This window comes from Pongo abelii, chromosome 17 (assembly GCF_028885655.2).
Source record: "Pongo abelii isolate AG06213 chromosome 17, NHGRI_mPonAbe1-v2.0_pri, whole genome shotgun sequence".
NCBI classification, from domain to species: Eukaryota; Metazoa; Chordata; class Mammalia; order Primates; family Hominidae; genus Pongo; species Pongo abelii.
The window spans coordinates 56,620,292-56,631,894 of record NC_072002.2 but is presented as its reverse complement, the minus strand read 5'-3'; the positions used below and the strand labels follow the sequence as shown (position 1 = coordinate 56,631,894).

Sequence of the window (11,603 nt, the reverse complement as noted above, 5' to 3'; positions counted from 1 at the left end):
ACATTGTCATATAAATGTCTCCAGCTTTCCCTCACTGTCAACTAAAGGAAGTTTTGGCTTTGCACTGAGATTTTTCTTTTTTTCTTTTTTTTTTTTTTTTTTTTTTACCTCTCATGACCTATAATGAGGGTTCTGCTTTTCAGGCAAGCTCTTCCAGGGTTTATGGTACAGAATGGGAAAGAAAGAGACATAGATAAAGATACATTGGATTAGGAATGAAGAAAGCCTGATTTGAAAAATCTGCAAAAGATACAAGAGTTGCTGTCTTTTGTGAGAAAAGCTAATTGAGAAAAAAAAAGTAACATTTTAAGAAGTATTTTGTAAACTTTGTATCCATCTTAACCAATTCAGGTTACTACTACAGAATACCGTAGACTGAGTAGCTTACAAAACAAAAGTTAATTTCTCAGAGTTCTGGAGGCTGGAAATTCCAAAATCAATGTGCTGACAGATACAATGTCTGGTGAGGGCCTGCTGCAAACAGATGACCATCTTTTTGTTCCTCAAATGGCAGAGAGCAGGGAGAGGGGGTTTGCTCTCTTCCTTTTCTTATAGGGACATTAATCCCTTCAGGAGGGTTCACTCTCGTGACCTAATTACCTCCCACAGGACCCATCTCCCCAAACCATCACTTAGGGCTTTAACATATACCTTTTGGGGGGACACAAACATTCAGTCCATAGCAGTATCCTTTTCCATTTGTTGAAGAAATGCAAATAAACATATTCTTATTTCGCCATTATTTTGGAATTAGACCCTTCTTTAACTCTGGCATCACTCAGAGATTGGAACACATGGATTACAGCTTCCATGAAGTTACTAACATACATCTACTCACAAGAATATTTGCCAAGTACACCTTGAAGGGCTTGGGTGCACAGTGGTAAGCAAAAGAAGCACAGTACCTGACCTCAGGAAGTTAAATCATAGCTAGTTATCATGGAATGAGAAGATTTTGAATATGAAAAGAGTAGGGGAAAGCACTGAGAAATATTGAAAAGGGAAATACTTGGATCAGCAGGTTTTTCAATGCTCCTCAAATTATACTATAAAGTCAGAAATGTACTCTCTGTAAAATTAATACAGCCATCCCTATAAACCATTTATTAAGTATATTTTATGTGCCTGGCAATTTCCTATGTACTTTACTTGGATGATCTCATTTTATTCATAGGATATTAGGTAGATATTTTAATATTATCCCCAGGTAATGAGTAAGCTGTGGATTGATTGACCCCTCCGGATACCTGCTTAATAACTACAATATACTACCTTATGCTCTAATGAAGGCCTTGGCAGTTTACTCCATTTTTTACCCAACTGTGATGTAGCTCCTTTCTGTCCCCACACTTGAGAAAGAGCTGACAGCACTGCATATGCCATAAAAACTTCAAGAATCCTTTTTAATTTTAGATGACTCCTTCTCTATGTATCCCCACAAATGTCACTTCCAAATTTCTTCAGGAAGGAATTCCAGGGTTGGTTTGCTTTGCTTTCAACTTAAAGAAACTGGAAAATGTGAAAATAGTTAGGGCCGGCATTCTCTTTGTAAAATGCTTTTTTTTTTTTTTTTGAGATGGAGTCTCGCTCTGTCCCCCAGGCTGGTGTGCGGTGGTGCTACTATCTCAGCTCACCACAAGCTCCGCCTCCCGAGTTCATGCCATTCTACTGCCTCAGCCTCCTGAGTAGCTGCGACTATAGGAGCCCGCCACCACGCCTGGCTAACTTTTTGTATTTTTAGTAGAGACAGGGTTTCACCGTGTTAGCCAGGATGATCTCCATCTCCTGACCTTGTGATCCGCCCTCCTCAGCCTCCCAAAGTGCTGGGATTACAGGCGTAAGCCACCACGTCTGGCCCGTAGAATGCTTTTAATCTCAAAGTTCCATGACCCTAATTTGTATACTTTACAGTAATTTATATATATATACAAATATAAATATATATATATTCTATTTATATATATAAAATATAGTCATTTAAGATAAACACAGTGAGATAGATAAATTAAGAATTATAACCATTTGTTAAAAGAGTAACAATCCTCCAAGAAATTAAATGACTTGCCACCAAATCTATGCACAGGTAAGAAGTGGCAAAACCCAGGTTTTCATACCCTGGTCAAGTCCTCTTGCCTCCTACTACTCACCAAGTTCAAGGTCAGCTCATACTAATTGGTGCCTTGGAGTTGCTGCCTAGGGAGTAGATTTTCTCAACTGCTCATTCTGTCCTCATCCTCTCCACAAGTTACACCAGGGCCACAAAAGCAATTACTGCTTGAGTAGACTGGAAAACAGCAATTTTAAATGATTAAAAAAGGGAAACATTTTTTAAAATAATTACTATCATTATTTTTTATTTGGGAGGAAGAGAGAGATAAATATATTGTGAATCAACAGAAGCCTTGGCCCATGTTCTCTAAGCCTTATTTATCTGGGAGTTGTTTATCTCCCACAGTTCTCCCTCAGAGGAAAGAATAATAATTATTGTTTAATTATAGCAGAAGTAAATTTTCTCTTCCAGTTCTAAAGCAGGATGACTCATAGCTCTTCATTTATTAAAAAATAAAATGTCTTTCAGAGAAAAATATTTTTCAAAAGCCAGAGTGTGAAAGGGGCTCAAGACTTCCATCTGGGACTCTCAGTGACAACAGAGCCATTTTCACCTGACATTACTTACCAGTTGGTAATGTTCACACCTGTGCAAAGTGCAATCAAGAGATGCATTTTCCTACTGGGACCATCCTTCTGCTACTCAGAACTGCATGAGACAAGGAGAACTTTTCTCTTAAGATGTTTCCAGCTGAGCTATCCAATTACTGGGGTGTATCTATCTTCTGAGCAATAGAAAGCCCATCAGAACATACCTGATTCCACAGTAAATCTCTTGTGTTGTTACTGCTGATGATTTAATTTTTGCTCACTCATCTAGGAACCTGGAACCTGGTCCCATAAACAATGTATTCTCAATTTCTAAGCCTAACAGGGTTCCTCAGCCCCAGTTGATCTTGCAGTCCTGCTATCCCTCCCCAAGCTTCATCAGGAAGATTTAAAGTTCAGCCACACCCACTGGAGATTTAAGTCTCCAGATTCAGTACGAAAAAATCATGGTGATATCACCTGTATTCATTTATAAGGAAATGAGACAAAGACTAAACATAAAAACAGATTAGACAGAGAACCTGATGGTGGATATACTGCTCCCTGATCATCTCATTTGCAGGAATTATTGTTGTTGGTGTATTATATACCGAACTTTACTATATCCTCTCCTCATTGAAATGCAAACTCTGAGTCTAATGAGACATGTCCCACCTGTCCGGCTGTCAGGCTTCCTGAAACGGGTGGGAGGAACCCACAGGACAATAAGAGGAAAGCAAATGGGCAGAGTCAGACCTGATATAATAAAACTGCCTTTTAAAATATGGATTCCAGAGCTGGATGTGGTGGCTGATGCTTATAATCCTAGCACGTTGGGAGGCTGAGGTGGGAAGATCATATGAGGCCAGAAGTTGGAGGCTGCAGTAAGCTATGATCACGATGCCACTGCACTTCATTCTGGATGACAGAGGAAGATGCTGTCAGAGAAAGAAAAGGAGAGAGAGAGAGAGGAAGGAAGGAAGGAAGGAAGGAAGGAAGGAAGGAAGGAAGGAAGGAAGGAAGGAAGGAAGGGAGAGAGAAAGGAAGGAAGGAAGGAAGGAAGGAAGGAAGGAAGGAAGGAAGGAAGGAAGGAAGGAAGGAAGGAAGGAAGGAAGGAAGAGCTAGCCCAGAATTTTATAGAATCTTTTTCTATGATCCATTAAGAAACAAGGTGGGGCTTTGTGTGTGCCTGTGTGTATGTGTAGGCAAGAAAGCCCTTCATGTGGAAGGGCACAAGTGATAATTTTATAGTGCTAGGAAGAAAGGATTCTCAGACCAGCAGAACCAACATGCCATAAAATCTGATCTAATCTAGTACTTTGGAATAAGTATTACTCACCTCAGAATACTAACAATACCACAGCAAAAGTAAATTGCTTTCTAATTTTAGAAAGTAAGATAAATATAAACACTATTATGAAAAGTAATATGTCATGTCATTAACATCTTAGTGTGAATTAATTTAAACAAAGAGAAAGAGGCATGTGTGAAAGAGTGTGAAGAAAGAGAGGAGTTAGAGAAAGTGCAGCTGCTGGACACAGTTTGACTACATGTATATTTTACCAAGGACATGGCCTGGCCAAAGACATAGGCACCCTCTGCTCCCAAACCAACACCACACACATATTGCACAGCACACGACACACATCTTTGTTCAAATCCTTACCTAATAATCAAAGTTTTGGTAGCTGAGAGTTTTTTGCCTGGAAAAAAAAATGTTTACAATACTGATCTTGTGATCTGTGGCAGTTCTAATTTTAACAGCATTTTCTGAGAATAGAAAAAAATACTCTATTTCATTTTCTCCCTTGACCTACTTTAGCATATTCTGCCCCACTTAATATTTTCTATCCTTCACATTCTCCCTCCTGCCTGTCACACAAAGAGATGCTGAGCTGGAGAAAATAAGCTGCATTTGTCTTCCTGCCTCCTCCCTAAACAGGGGTGTAGAAACCTGAATGCATTCATTGATCATGCCTCCTGCTGTGCCCAGCCTGGCCTGCACAGGGTGCCCATCTTACAGAAAAGCTCCTGTGAATCAGGAAGACACAGAAAAGAATTTCAAATTACCCACTCTCTACCATTGTCCTTATATTACACATTGTCCTGAGATTACACGTTACATCCTTAGATTATGATTACACATTGCCCTTAGATTACAGCTGAGTAATCTAATAAACCAATCTATTGAAATGTGATAAAGTAAGCCAATTATTCCTAAGATGTCTGTCACAGAACAAGCAGCCTTTTTTTGCTTACTCACTTATTTTGCTTGTGGCCTAGCAAAGTATCTCTTGTGGACCAGTAGCATTGGTATTACCTGGGAACTTGTTAGGACTACAGACTCTCAGGCTTAGGCTGACCTCATCAGAGCCTACATTTTAACAAGCCCCTCACGTGATTCATATGTACATTACAGTTTGAGAAGCCTTGGCCAAGTTGCTCATTAAAATCTTGCTGTTCCTGACTACCTCAATGAAAAAGTTACTTACCAGAGTATTCCAGGGAGCCACTTAGTGACAAAAGCAAGTTCTTCCTACTGTGGGTCCCCATCAGACACATCAGAAGGAGAGAAGTCTGGGTCTTATTATTCTAACTTATGGAGGTTGCTTAATTTCTGACTTGGCAGACAAGCAACCTCTTCAGAGGTCTTCAACTTACCCGTCAGGGGTCACCCTAGTTGGTTTATCTGTGAGACCTAGCCTGGATAAACGTATGTACTCCCTATCCCTTTACAAATGAAAGTCCAACACTTTGTTATAAAGAAAATTACTTTCCAACTATTAAATAAGTGATAGCCACTATTTTTGTTGGCTACTTGTTTTGGGAGAAGGCATTTCAATAGATTGTTGTTCTATACTCCTGAGATTTTTCTTGCTGCTGAGTCTTTTGTTGACATCTTTTAATTATGATCTTTTTAATATTACAGGGAGAAAGAGAAATGAAAATAAAATAGCTACATTATGCTGAGCTCAGGCAGACAGAAGAAATAAAATCAAGACCTATCATATTTAGAGGAAAAAAGTAACAAATGTGGAATTTCCAGGAATTCCTTGGGGAGAAGGGTCCTAATACAAATTGCCACTTCTTTAATGTATACAAAAGACATGAAAAATGTCCCTTCGGTCTTAAAGAAGGCTGGTTCCTGGTTCATGAGAGCTGCCATTGCCTGCACTAGCTGGTGATCACTGCCAGAATACCTACAAAAATGCATGCAGTCAACCTGTTAATTTTATTGCTGGTGTATTAGTCAAGGTCCTCTAGAGGGACAGAACTGACGGAATATATATATATACACAAAGGGGAGTTTATTAAGTACTAATTCACATAATCATAAGGTTCCACAATAGGCCATCTGCAAGCTTAGGAGCAAGGACAGCCAGTCCGAGCTCCAAAACTGAAGAACTTGGAGTCCAATGTTCAAGGGCAGGAAGCATCCAGCATGGGAGAAAGATCTAGACTGGGAGGCTAGACCAGTTTCTCCTTTCACATTTTTCTGTCTGCTTATATTCTTGCTGTGCTGGCAGCTGGGCAGCTGATTAGATGGTGTCCACCCAGATTAAGTGTGGGTCTGCCTTTCCCATCCCACTGACTTAAATGTTAATCCCCTTTAGCAACACCCTCACAGACACACCCAGGATCAACACTTTGTATCCTTCATTCCAATCAAGTGGACACTCAGTATTAACCATCACGGCTGGTTTTGGTGACTTCGGAGCATGTCATATCTTTTCTTGTCATGTATATGTCCTGGTAGATGCTGTATATTTTTTAAGTGATCTCACCCTAATCATACATTCTATCTTTCCAACTTTCTCCATTGTTCAGAAATATTATCAAAAGATTTGATATATAAGATTGGTTATGTGTATTCTGCTTCTTCCCTTATTATTAACCATGACCTCATTCTCTTCTCTATTTTATATTATAGGCACAGTCTACCTCTGAAATGTCAGGTGTTCCCCAATATTTCTCCCCTGGGAAAGGTGATATGGGGCTGTTTTTTTCCTGCAACCTGCTTGAGCTATAAGCCTCAAAAGGCAAACAAAAGTAGGGTTCCTCTCATTCTCCAAGGTGTCCAGCTTTGGAAGCTGATACATCCTCAATGTTCTCCTTTCTCATCCCTGAAATCCTATTTGTGGTCAACCCCTGCTCACTTTTCCTCAATCACGGCCACCTCTCTCAACCTTACCTCCTGGTTGCAGGCTGGGTTCCCTGGGAAATAGATTATACTTTGAGATTTGCATTATGGAAGTTGATTGACAAGTGCTCTTAAAAACAACATCCATGAAGGAGTGAGAGAAAAAAAAGTTGGGGAGAAAAAGCAGTTGTACCATGATACACTTGCAACAGAGGCTCCAGCTCACCCTATAGGGAGCTTGGTGTTGGAACGATCCAAGAGAAAAATCCTAAAGTGAGAAAAGGAGCCTTTCGACCTAGTCTCGACCAGTCGTTGAATGCAAACTGACATAGAGAGGGATATGATATTTGACAAGTCAGTTTCCTTCAGCAGAGGGCAATTTCGAGAAAGAGACCTATCTGTGAGCTAGCAAGAGTTATCATTCCCACTAGCTCTTTATAGAAACAAGTGTCTTGGTCCTGAAGGGAACTCTGGGAGGTCCGCCACAATATCCATTACACTTGCAAATTTTCAAATTATTCCTGATAGAAAAGTATTCCACAATGAGCTACAGAAGTCTTACAAAAAACAAACAAACAAAAAAACACCCCAGTTTTAATATTTGAATTACATTATTTCTCCACTACCACTTTGTGGAACTAAAATTCCTGCCGCACTCTGCAAATACCAGCTATGGCATTTCAAAAAAAGAAAAAAAGCAAGTAAAATGACACACAAAGTAGAATTTTTACCCTTACGGCTCTGCAGCTGAGCAGCAGACATATATTTTCCAGGAGAATTTCACTGGTCAAATGTCGCCAAAACAATTTCCAAGCCAACCTGCCCTCATTAGTTCTCTGAGCTCTTGATTAGAAATTTATAAGAGTCCTGCCCTAGATAGTCAGAGAGCCCCTTCAAGATGGCCATTGTCTTGGCCCTCAGCATTTCCCACTGGGAACATTAGAAGCTTTCCCATCAACCAAAATAAACAACTCCTTTCATGAATAGACCCAATGAAAGCCCTATAAATCACAGCTGTCAAAAATGTCGCTAGCATTGCAGAAGACAGAAATCAATCTAAAATTCATTAGTTTGCCTGACAAGAGCCTAATCTCTTATTGTTTAATACCAACGATGGCACCTCAGGTAGAATAGGAAGCTGCAAGAGATCATCCTGGTTTCTTGTGACAGAAATGTTCAATGTTTACGGCTTAATCTGGCCTTTCGACTATTCCTATTCTGTGGGCAGAAACCTTTGCCCCCCTGCTTAAGGTCACTTGCCTGTGGTATGAGGCAGGAATCACTCTGATGTTGTCACCATATTTCACAGCTCTTAGTGTTACGGTTGGGTGGGTTGCAGTATTTCAGGTAAAAAGGACACAGACGTTGCAGCCTAAGTGAAGTGTTCTGTATATACAGTGAGTCAAAGGCTCAAACGTAGCTGCACCATCATCAGAAACACTGCTACAAGCCAGGGGTTAGCAAGAACACTCCCTTTCCCTCTTCCTCTTCACATAACCCCTGATGTGATAGCTCTTTTGTGACTGCATCTCTCCTTTGAGGCTTCTCTAGTTTATTTTAATCAGATCTCATCTGTGTATACATATTAGCAGTGATATTTAGGATTAGCATGGGACAGAGGAGTCTAGAGACAGATGGGCAGTGCTGTCACACAGGACACAACCTCTTGAACATAGAAAATGATTCAGGCCATACAGGAGCTCCACCAACCTGCAAACATTACTCTGGCCAGGCTAGTCTCCTAATGTTCTCCCAAATCATGTACACATTCAATGTCTCTCCTCTTTCCTTACACCACTGGAATGACTTGGATTCTTTACTGACTGTCCAATGTCTTTCGGGACATAAACTCTTCAGGGAACTTTATTCTTATTCATATTAATGTATTCCATCAATGTTCTTCCAGGTTCTTATTGTCTGTGCACCTAAGGGCACTTAATCCTGCCTTGGATTGTGACTATCTTTTAACAAGCAAAGGCCTGCATTCCCAAAAGCCTTGTTAAACACCAAACTTGCTGAATTTACTATTCATCTTGACCAAGAATAGTGGAAATTTACCAAATGAAGTATTACTACCATAAGGCACTAGGTTAAAAGGATTTACATTTTACTCTGCCAGTTTTTTTTGGGGGGGGGGAATGATCAATTTTTGACAAACATTTTAATAAAGTATCATTATTTCATATTCTATAAAATACAGCACCACCTACATCAGTATACTAAAAATCTTAAGAGAGTTAGAATTGTGGCCTGTACCCAAAAGTGTCCTCTTCCTTCACAGAATAAATACAATACATAGAACTCTACAAACATTTATTGTTTGCTACCAATTTTGATTAAAAAGTTGGAGCTGTCAAATTCTATTAAGATTTCACATCAAGTCTTTAAATTGGATAAAGAAGAAACATAATGAAAAGTCGTGGTGGCTTATTTTTATAAAATAAGAATGTAAGTTCATTTGAGGCCATCTCCACGTGGTATTTGACTATTTTAATCTGCCATTCAATTACTAACTAGGCCTGATTCTGCTTAGCTTCCAAGATCAGATGAGGTGAAGTGCATTGAAGGTGGTATGGCTATAGACTTACACAGGGAACCATTATGTAAATAAGTCTATTTACTTTACCAAACTAGATCTCAGTAGGCTTTGAGAGTATGGTGTCCAGAAGCTTTGTTTTCTTGTAATGTGCTTGTGTTTGTGTGTGCCCATGTACCTATGTGGCAGAGGTGAGGATGGTATGTGAGCTTGTGAGGGATGCCAAGGTGTGGCCTTGGATCCATGGAAACTTGAGTAAGCAAGAAGTGCCAGGAAGCTCCCACCTCTCAAAATATCAGCCCTGTGCCCTCCATCAATAGAAACATCATTTTGCCTACTGGATTCTCTTTTAAAAAAATTACTTAATTTTTTTTCAATAGTTTTTGGGGTGCAGGTGGTTTTTGTTACATGGATAAGTTATTTAGAAGTGATTTCTGGAATTTTGGTGTACCTGTCACCCAAGCAGTGTACACGGTACCCAATATGTAGTCTTTTATCCCTCATCCCCCTCCCACCCTTTCCCTGCAAGTCTCCAAAGTCCATTACATTATTCTTATGCCTTCGCATCCTCATAGCTTAGCTCCCAGTTGTAAGTGTGAACATATAATATTTGATTTTTCATTCCTGAGTTACTTCACTTAGAATAATGGCCTCCAGCTCCAAGGTCCATCCAAGTAGCTGCAAAATACATTATTTTATTCCTTTTTACGGCAGACTAGCCTAATAGGCCCAAGATGGAATGCAGAGGCACCATCTCAGCTCGCTGCAACCTCCACCTCTGGGGTTCAAGTGATTCTCCTGCCTCAGCCTCCCGAGTAGCTGGGACTACAGGCACGTGCCACCATGCCTGGCTAATTTTTTTTGTATTTTTAGTAAAGATGTGGTTTCACCGTGTTAGCCAGGATGGTCTCTATCTCTGACCTCATGATCCGCCCACCTCGACCTCCCAAAGTGCTGGGATTACAGGCATGAGCCAACAAGCCCGGCCTGGGTCCTCTTTTTGAGAAAAAAAAAAATCCTGAAAGGTTAAACACAGTTTACTAATTATAAGGACTACAGGCACTGTTCTTTCACAGTGCTACCTAGATTCATGTTTAATTTAATAACCATGAATTAAAATCTTGGGCTTATATCTTTAAGGAATTCTACTTTAAGGAAAGCAGAATTGGAGTCATCTGGTTCTTGGACAGACCTGGTGATATGGTCTTTAGGCAGGAATCTATGGGTGTGACAAAAGGTAAAATTGGGAGAGAGAGAGACAGAGAAACTCAACTCAGAAAAAAACAAAGACAATGTTAACCAGCTTTGTGTGTTCCTAGAAGCTTTGTGTGTTCCTAGAAGTTCCTAGAAGTAACTTCCTAGAAGTTAACCAGCTTTGTGTGTTCCTTAAGTCTCTGAAAATTAAGGTGCGATAATTATTTTCTCTCTACTAAATTATTTTCCAAAGATTTTGAAATTTCTTTTAGAACTCTTTGATTTTATCCTTTCCCAATATCCTTGGAAAGAGAAAAATCTTAGTGATGAAAAGAAACTGTGAGAGTTCATTGTATCAAGCCCTTACCATCCCCATCCTAGATGAAGTTCCATTTCAAATGCAAAATTTGAGAGCTTGCAGTTAGAGTGAAGCACACAGCCCTCCTCCTTCCACACACTGTGATTGGTGGTGGAGACAGACCCAGCAAATGACAGCCTGCCAGATGGTCTTCCAGCCTGTGTCTGAACACTTCATCGAAGAGGAACTTCCTACTTCATCAAGCAGCAGTCCCACTGTTGGACAGCTCTAATTGTCAGGATATTCTTCAGTAACTTCCAACCTTTGGTTTTCAAAACCATACATCTGACTCTCACTAACATAATAATTTGTCAAAGGTTGGATGATGGCTAACAGGTCTGTCTTCATCTGTCTTACATTTTCTAGGCTAAACAGCTAAAATTCCATCTTTCCTCTAGATGATACTTTTTTACTGGATGCCTCTCCATAAATGGCTACTAAAATGTGCCCTTTTCTGTCACACTTCACCTAGAACTAAAGAGAGAGAGAAAGACTTCAGATCAGATGTTATCTATAGTACAGGTATTCACTAAGACCTAAGTCATCATCCAGTGTTATTTGTGTCTTTTTTTTTTTTTTTGAAACAGAGTCCCGCTCTGTTGCCCAGGCTGGAGCCACAGCACCCGGCCAATATTTGTGTCTTTTTGTCTCACAAAACTCCTTAATGTCCTTTTCTGAAGAAACATCATTGATTAGCTATTTTTTACATATTAGTCACCAATCATCCAAAGAGACTG

General features: G+C 39.9%; 1 long non-coding RNA gene across 1 annotated transcript; it reads right to left on the bottom strand.

Moving 5' to 3' along the window:
* Window positions 1-271: 271 nt before the first annotated feature.
* Window positions 272-11,348, bottom strand: LOC129051555 (uncharacterized). Its single transcript, XR_008515924.2, has 3 exons — window positions 10,876-11,348; window positions 2,148-2,284; window positions 272-1,509 (listed from the first exon to the last, which is right to left on the bottom strand). It is a non-coding gene; the product is annotated as an uncharacterized LOC129051555 (long non-coding RNA).
* Window positions 11,349-11,603: the final 255 nt, after the last annotated feature.